The sequence below is a fragment of the Malania oleifera genome, chromosome 4, assembly GCF_029873635.1.
Source record: "Malania oleifera isolate guangnan ecotype guangnan chromosome 4, ASM2987363v1, whole genome shotgun sequence".
Lineage (NCBI taxonomy): Eukaryota > Viridiplantae > Streptophyta > Magnoliopsida > Santalales > Ximeniaceae > Malania > Malania oleifera.
Genome location: NC_080420.1, coordinates 22,916,023 through 22,925,969, shown reverse-complemented (window position 1 = coordinate 22,925,969; position 9,947 = coordinate 22,916,023).

Sequence of the window (9,947 nt, the reverse complement as noted above, 5' to 3'; positions counted from 1 at the left end):
AATTCAAGTCCCAAAATGTATACTTTAAAACATTATAGTATATATCTGAAAGTTAGAAACATAAATTTGAACTTGACATGTTTTTTCTAAAATGCACGCTTTTTTTTTTTAATTCTTAAATTTAAAATACATGTGTTGCTACCAAAAATGTAGATCTGACCTCCGACGAGCTTTTCGGTCCCGATCACCTGAAAAAGACGAAAACAAACGTGGCTTGGAGGACTCGGGGTGTACTCCGGGGGATCTCTCTGATGCCTAAGTAAAGAGAGTGTTTTAGAGAGGTTGTAAGCAACATTGAAATAAGGTTAGAATGAGATACCTTAACCTCTCCATAGTACTCGTTTTATACTGACCAGGTTTGACCCTAGTAGATCTGTTATTTATAGCGGTTGGCGTGGATCATTTTGATCATTATAGTGCGAGCGTGGATCACTCCGGTCAATATATGGTTGGCGTTAATGGCTCTGGTCGAGCTATTGACTTGGTAGGTGATTTTCCCCATTAATGTTGGGCACATGCCTTCTCTTTTAGGGTAAGTGATATATTTGTGGTATATCAGTTGCCCCCTTTTAGTTTCAAAATTTTGAACCATGTTCCCAAAGTTCGAAAGTTGCTCTTGTCGGGTTTTTGTGGAGCCTAGTTGTGTGTTGATTCGGGTGATGACCTAATCCAAAGTAATGATGTGTGGTTTCTTAAGGGGAGATTTCTTACTTAGGCTTAGTCCATGGAGCAAACGAGTCTCTTGGGGGTCCGAAGGCAATGCCCCTAGGAAAATTTTTTTTAGTGACTGTCTTCTTATGCACGGCTTGTCGAGTCGAACTCTAGAATGTTGGCTAATCCGAACTGAAGTTGGGGCTAGCACGGCCTTGCCAAGCCCATCTTGCTATGCTCCTGGCTTTGCCGAGCCAAGGTTGAGGTGAGCATGGCTTTTCTGAGCCAATCTTGTTGCGCTCTTGGTTTTGCCGAACCGAACTCAAGGGAGGTCGACTGGGGGCCTTTTTACCGAACTGTCCCTCATGGGTAATTCTTGTCGAGCTGCTCTTCTGAGGACATTCTTGCTAAGCTACTCTTCTGGGGGCATTCTTGCTGAGTTGTCCCTGGTGGGGAATTCTTCCGAGCTACCGAGCTGCTCTTCTGATGGTATTTTTGCCGAGTTGCCAAGCTGCTTTTCTAGTGGCATTTTTTTCGAGCTGTCCCTCATGGGAAATTCTTCTGAGCTGTCAAGCTGCTATTCTAGTGGCATTTTTTTCGAGCTGTCCCTCATGGGGAATTCTTTCGAGCTGCCAAGCTGCTCTTTTGGTGGCATTTTTGCCAAGCTGCTTTTCTAGTGGCATTTTTTCCAAGTTGTCCCTCATGGGGGATTCTTTCGAGCTGCCAAGTTGCTCTTCCAGTGGCATTTTTGCCGAGCTGCCGAGCTGCTCTTTTAGTGGCATTTTTTTCGAGTTGTTCCTTGTGGGGAATTCTTCCGAGCTACTGAGCTGCTCTTCTGGTGGCATTTTTTTCGAGCTATCCCTCGTGAGGAATTCTTCCGAGCTGCTGAATTGCACTACTGGTGGCATTTTTGTTTAGCTGCCCTTAGTGGGGCATTCTTGCCGAACAACTCTTTTGACCTCACGAGTGTTGCTCGTCAGTTGGGCCGATTTTGCCTAATGAGCTATGCTCATTTGTTGGCAACCTTCTGGCCTCAGGAGCGTTGTTTGTCAGTTAAGCCAATTTTTCCTAATGAGTTGTGCTCATTTGTTGAGTAATCTTCTGGCCTCACGAGCGCTGCTCGTCAGTTGGACCAATTTTGTCTAATGAGTTATGCTCATTTGTTGGGAAGTCTTCTGGCCTCACGAGTATTGTTCGTCAGTTTGGCCGATTTTTCCTAATGAGTTATGCTCATTTGTTGGGCAGTCTTCTGGCCTCACGAGCGTTCTTCTTCAATTGAACCGATTTTGCCTAATAATCTGTGCTCAGTTGTTGGGCAGTCTTCTGGCCTCACAAGTGTTGCTTGTTAGTTGGGCCAATTTTCTTTTACCTAATGAGATGTGCTCATTTGTTGGGCAATCTTCTGGTCTTACGAGCGTTGCTCGTCGGTTGGGCCGATTTTTCCTAATGAGTTGTACTCATTTGTTGGGTAGTCTTCTGACCTTACGAGCGTTGCTCGTCAGTTGGGTCAATTTTCTTTTACCTAATGAGTTGTACTCATTTGTTAAGCAATCTTTTGACCTCACAAGCGTTGCTCGTCAGTTGGATCTTTTTTGGTTGTAAGGAAGGCTCCACACTAACTAGTACTAAGAGTGTCATTTGTCCACGGGCCTTCGTTCATGACCTTCCTCCAATTGATCAGATTATTAAATTTGAATAAAAAATTAATAAAATGACAACATGGTACAAAAAATTGGGAAGTTTTTCCCTACACTCAAACCAACTTCAAGAAAATGACTTTTTTATTTAGTATTTGGGGTCTAAAAATAATTGTGTTTGAATTTAGGGGAATCTCACGTAAATGCTATTCCTTTTGTCTTACAATTTATTAAGTTTCAAAAAACATATTTAAAAAAGCAAGTACTTAAAGTCCCATTAGTCAATGAATGAATCCCTATCCCAAACTAGAAAAAGATAAATTAAAAGGAACACATTATTTATTTATTATTTAATAATCAAAGTAAAAGCAAGATCGTGGCATAACAAGATCAATCGTACTTTGATCAATATACATTTTTACCATTTGATAAAAAAAAAGATCAATCTTACATCTATTTGAAGCTTCAGCCATAAGATTTTTCCTAATGAGTCAAAAATTAATATCTTTGGTTCATTTTGAAATGTCTACATTTGTTTTTCAGATAAAATTCAAAAATATTTTTGTACTTTTAGGAAGGAGATCAAATAAATGAATACTTTGATAAAGATGATGGTGGAGAGTTTTTGTTTGAAGAGTAAAATATTATATGAAAAAACTCCATGAAAAATAGTATCTCATGAGAGAATATGGTATGCTGAAGAAATTGACAAAGTAAAATAGATGATCTATAAAACAGATGATCTCTCAAATTTTATATCTTTATATAGTTAGAGAGCTTACTCTTTTTAGTTAATGGATAGATTTGAGCAAGCGCTATTAATTAAGGTAGGAAAAAATATATAATTGTATTGAATTTGATCTAAGGAGGGTATAATTGGAATTAGCTACCCTTATAAATCAAAAGCTAAATACCAAAGCTACAACTAAGTAAATTTAAGTGACGATCAATTCTCAAATGGTTTAACCAAAAAATGATGAGACACACTCTGATTCAATTATAATCATCAAATTACCTCAAGATTTTTTATATTAAAAAAATAATAATACGTAAAAATGCTATAATGACATATCAATTAATGAGAATAAATCGTGAGTAGGAACATTTATAATAAGCAGTAGCCATTAAAAAGTTTAAGACTTTCTATGACGTTTAACCCAAAAATAATTATGGGAGACCTTTACAAGTGTCACAAATAGGGGTAAGCATAATTTAGTTAAAATTGAATTATCCGAATTAACCGAGTAAATTTATTCGGTTTGGTTCGATTTTCATTTTTTCTAAATTTTAGTTTTCGATTTTTAGTTCGGTTTTTGAGTTCGGTTAATTTGGTTAACTAAATAATATAAATTAATAATAAATAAATATATATATTATATATTAAAATATTTTATATAGTATACATATACTAAAATTTTATTTATTTATTTTATATTTTTTATATATTAAAATTTTATATATATTACACATATTTATTATATATATATATATATATATATATATATATAAAACTATTAAATCGATTAAAATTGGTTAATCGATTTAACCGAAATTCGGTTTGGTTGGCCTTGAGTTCGGTTATATATAGAATTTCAATTGGTTTGGTTAATGAGATTTTTTAACTAAAATTTTTCCAGTCAATTCGGTTAAACGAATACTCATGACCCGTAGTCACAAATAATTAGGGTAAGTTGCAAATTATATGAATAATCTTTTGACCCATCCCTATGAGTAATTTTCCAATGGCAAACAATTTTCTTAAATGGTTAATTCTCCAAATATCTAAACTTATCAAATATCAACTTTTCCTTTATTTTTTATTTTAAAATTTGAGTGTTTATGACTCATCATACGTGGACCTACCAACATGATAAAGCTGGATATTCATAAATCCTCCCCGGCCAAAGAAAAATCAAACCTGTACAATTGTAGGTGGCTGGAGGGTTTGCAGGCATGAGTATAAATGGGTAAATTAATTTGCCATTTTTAAGTTATGCTTCAATCAATATTGATTTAATATTCTCATTTTCATTTTAATTAATTGCATGTTATGCTTAGTTAGAGGAGATTAGGTTGTCGGCGTGTGACTTTGAGGTCACAGGTTCGAGGTATGGAAACAATCTCTTGTAAAAATATAAGGTAAGACTACGTATTATAAACTCACTGTGATTTTTTTTTTTTTTATTACGCACCGGGTATCCACGTGTCCGTTTTACGGTCCACGTGACTAATCCAGCGCTCCTTGAAGTTAACCCCACAACTCCAAAGGGAGGGTAAATTCAAGAATCAAGGGGTAGAAACGATCCCGAGAAGGGTTTGAATACTTGACCTCGTAAAAGGCACCGCCACAGTCCGCACTACTACTTGAACCACACCCTAGGGGTTAAACCCACTGTGACTTGCCTCTTCGCCAATACGCGAGAGATTTATACCTCGGTCTTCCTCACATGTGATGCTTAGTTCACACTTTACATGTTTGATTTCACACAATCAAATGATATTGTAGTTTTTTATAATTTTAAAAATTATAGGAGAATTTAGTGATCTTAGCAAACATCATGGTGTGTAAGAGTGTTTGATTATTTTTCGGTTAAATAAAAAAGAAAATTTATATAATTTTTCCTTATTCTTTAGCAAAATATATTAGACCTTTATCGTAAAGTGGTAAAAATAGCACGATAGAATAGAGTGAAGTAATAAGTGTCAAAGGAAGGTTTATAATTGAAGATTCTATATTTATTTGGACCATCCACGAATATAGAAAAATTATAAAGAATTTAAAGTCATTTTCACTTGTGGAAAATAATTTTATTTTTTATTTTTTATTTTTAAAATAATTATAAAAATATAATCTTATTTTTAAAATTTTCAAATTTATATAGAAAAGTTTAAAACAAGTTTAATTATTTTAAAATTTTCTATATAGATATTGAAAACGTCATTTTTATAATTATTTAGAATTTTGGAAAAAAAAATTTATTTACAACTAGACATGTCCTAATATTTTCTAGATATTCTTACATCACTGCACATCATATTAGGAACATCTAAAACCTGCATAGTGGCAGACAATACTTTTATTTTTCATTTCCCATTTTTCATAAAATTACAAAAATGCCACTTTAAAAAATTTTTTTTTTTCAAATTTATATGAAAAAGTTAAAGCATATATATACATTGGTAGACACCTCATTTTGTCTAGGACTTATATAACATAATTGTGTAAATATTTATTAATTCAATAAAATGAGAAAATACAGAAGAAATTTGAATACAAGGAAAATGAAAAAAAAAATTGAATACATTAAAAATAAAAATAAAAATAAACAAGAAAAGAGAAAACCCGCTTTGCTAACATCTTTAAACTTACAAGCACAAAAGGAAAAAAAAAAAATTAGATATGCGGGATTGCACAGTTAACATGTGGGTAAAGTTAGAGTTTAATGTAGAGTCAACTGAGTTGTTCAGCTTAAATTTGATGGATTGGTTAAATTCTGATAAATCAAATCAGAATTGCTAGAATGGTTCTACCAGACTTATAAATAGTGAACTTCAGAAGGGTAACAGACACACGAACAAACAGAAAAAGAGAGGAATGACTCGTTAAAAATTTTTTTTGGAAAGAATTGGATACTAATGTTAGAAAAAAAAAAAACTAAGAGATTGAGATTTAAAAGAGGCTAGAGGGTTGACATTAGAGGTCTCCAAAGTTGAGGATTTCAATTGAGGAACAGGCAGGGCCGGCTTTTCACAATATGGGGACCTAGACGAATGATTTAATCAGGGACCCTTAATATTTTCTATTTCTTTCTTCATTTTTCATATCCGGATTCATATTTTCTCGTTGACATAATTAAATTTCAAAATTAACACTAACTATAAATTGACAAATTATGTAAACAAATAAAAATAAATTTAATAAATCTATAGAAATAATAGATTGAAACAATATAACCTGATTACTATTATTATTGCAAATCAATCAACGAGTAAGACTTTAGAGATATCGGATTCTTATCGGATACAACGCTCTAGTCTCAAAATTTCCAAAATGTAAGAAAAAATAGAAAAAAAAATTTAAAATAAAAATAATAGAAAAATAATGCACAAATATTGAAATCAAAATTAGGATTGATGAAAATTACAGAGAATCGGAGGCCCGAAGATGATGAACACAAGAGTCAGAGCAAAAATCATAGAGAGACTAAGAGATGAGAGTGAGAGAGTGAGAGATGAAAAGATTTTTTAGAGAGACTAAGAGAAAGAGATGAGAGTAATAGATAGTAAGAAAAATAATAAAGTTGTTAGTTGGGAAATCAATGAAATTTGAATAAAAATTAAATTAAATTAAATTTATTTTACATTTTAAAATACAATTTCATCTATTTGTTAGTTGGGAAGTCGAAGAGAGCATAATAAATAATGTAAATATTATTTAATTAAAAAAAATTAGAGCCCCAAAAATATATTATTATATTAAAAAAAAATTGGGGGGCCCGAAAATTTTTAGAGCCCTAGGCGAGTACTTCAACCACGAAGAGCCGGCCCTGGGAATAGGTGTACGAGTTGAGGCAAAATGTGGGGAAAACATATAAGAAAAGACATAGGCAGCAATAGAAAGAATAAAAGAAAAGAAGAAGGCATTGAATAGGTGTGTTGTGATTTATTAAATATATGATTTATTTTTCTTAAAATTGACAAAGTTCATGATTGGGTAATTTTGAAAAAATTTTGAGATGTAAGAGTTTAATTTTATAAGTTTATTAAACATTAAAGAACCAAAAAATTCTTCAAAAATCCCTCAAATAGGTCCGAAAATTTGACCCAGATTTGGAAAGGCGAGACCCAAAAACTCGAATACCCATATCCAGATCCAAGTCTAAAAGCCCAGATCCAAATATCCTGGATCCGTCCAAGGGATCTAGATCCAAGTCAAAAGACCCAAGACTCAGGACCTAGGTTAACCTTGACCTAAATCCATTGACTTGTTGACCCAAATCCATTAGACTTAGCCCTTCTCAAATTGAGCACCATTGGCTTCAGCCCAATTGGTCGAGCCTCATCTAATTAGGTCCAAGCCCATTAGCCCAATAGTCTAATAGAGTTAAATACAACCCAATTTAATTACCCAAACATTAAAGGACCACCTTACCTGAAGCCCAATTAATAAACTCAAGCCCATTCTAGTTGTGCCAAATACCTACTCATACAACCCAAGGCCCAAAGTTCAATTCGGAGCTAGGTCAACTACCCCAATCTGACTTAGCCTAAACCCTAACCCAATCTCAAGCCTGAAGTCACTTCTAACTTGGGTTAACCAAAAACCTAACCTTTTCTATTTGGATTCCAAGAAAATCCACAAGAATATTTAGCCAAATTTTCAAAACAAATCTTAGAAAAATGTTAAGGTAAAAACAAAGAAACTTATTAGCAAAAATTTGGATGGGAAAATTTTGGTAGAGAATTCAACACTCTGCCTTTATAGATTCGTTCTCCAATCTACAAAATAAAATGGCAAGATTAGAAAGAAGAACAAAATGCAAAGAGAAATAAATTGAAAAAAAGAAAATGAAAAGTAGAGATTGAGTGAGAGAGATCGAAGATAGAGAGAAGAAGAGAGAAAGAGTTGTCAGAAATCGAAAGAAAGAGATTAAGAGAGAGCGATCGGAAACAAGGAATAGAGAAGAAGATAGAGAGAGTTGTGAGAAGTCGAAAGAACGCAGAGAGAGAGAGAGAGAGAGAGAGAGAGAGAGAGAGAGAGAGATAGAGAGAGAGAGAGAGAGAGTATTCATAAAAAAATATTAATAATTAGTGGGACACGGATCACATATGGACTGTGACATATGGTATACCAGGACCATGCGTTCAAGGAGTTACGTGACACAATCTTGGTCGTCCAAGTTGTTTTTTCTTTGAACGCTCGGATTGCTTTCACGTTAGCAATCTGCGTCAAAAGTTTCGGGCTTTTCATGTCCCTCCACGTGGCAAGTGACGTCACGCTGACATCACTTTGCTGTAGTAAATTTTTTAAAAATATAAAATAAAATGAAAAATTATCGCCACTTGTCGCCATCATTGGCTGACACGTGACAATCCTCTTTCTCATTTGGGTCAACTTAGTTCAGACCAGTTGAACCAGTCCAAGCCATCTCGAACTATCAGTTTTGTTTTTAACTTTAAAAATTAATTTTTTAAGTAAATTTTAAAATTTAAAAAATTTAAAAATAGTAAAAAATCATAAATATATATTAAAAAAGAAAAAAAAAATAAAATTTATTTGAATCATTTTGAATCAGATAACAAAAAAATGAAAAAAAAAATACTAAAAATAAATAAAATGGAGAAAATGTCTTTAAAAAATACCATAGAATTGTAGAAAAATGTGGGAAAATTTTCAAAAAAACATTGGAAAACCTGGGAATATTTTAAAGACTCTTTTTGCTCAAATTTGATGAACTTATTTGATTATTATCTATATATATATATATATATATATATATATATTCTATTTTTGTGTGTTTCATTGATTAAACAAAAGGTAAATGGGTATTTCAAACCACACCTATATTAGTTTTGAGGGAAATTTATTTAATAAGATCATCTTTGGAGTTCTTATTAGACATTTCTAAATCACACTTTATTTCACATTTTTTTTTAAAGTTTTAATATTTATTTGATTTATTAAGAAGTTAATTAAAAATCATTAGGTTCAGCTAAGGGATAATTCATAGTTTATTAGATACTGTTCGTAGAACGGGCGTATAGGGGTTGCTAGTATCCTTCCCCTCGTATAACTGAATTTCAAATCCCAATTTTGGTAAATATAGGTTAAGACTATTGGTTCTTTAACTTAAGATTAATTTAAAGACCAATCAAAGAGTAGTTATTAGACGAACTAAACCAAACCTAGGTAAATAATAGGTTAGTGGTGACTCCATTGAATCTTTATTATTATTATTATTTGCCATTCCGGATCCTCCTCTGAGACGTTGCGACAACATTCTTTTCTAGATTTTTATACAAATTATGAAGTGTTTAAAAATAATGTGACATTTCTGTATTATTTGAAAGTTTAAAAACAAAAATAAAAGAGTAAAATCTAAGACCATATTTAGTTGCGAAAATAGTTTTTATTTTTTATTTTAGTTTTCTTAAAATTGTAATAGTAAGCTAATTTTTCATTTTTATAACATTTGCATGAAATAAATGCACACAACAAACAATTTTGACATGATTTAGTTTGGAAATGGTTTTATTTTAAATTTTTTAAATTTATATAAAAAATTGGAAAATATAGGTTGATCATTTTTTTTAAATTTTTAGTTCTTACTTTACAAATGAATACATGAAATTCAAATTTTGGATTTTAATTTGTATTGTTATGCATAAAGTTTCTTCTAAATACATATAAATTTAAATTCGAACCTCAAAATTCATGAATCCAAATATTATCTTATTTAAATTTTAAAAAATTAGAAAATAAGTTATTCTTTTTTGTAATTATTTTGAAATCTAAAAATATATATAATTTTTGCAGATATAAACAAACTCTCGATTCTTCCCTTTTTAATACAAATGTTGGAAAATTAAAAAATAATCTAGAATTTTTATTGACAAAAATAATAATTTTTTTTTTCTTGAACGGATATTTTTTTCCAT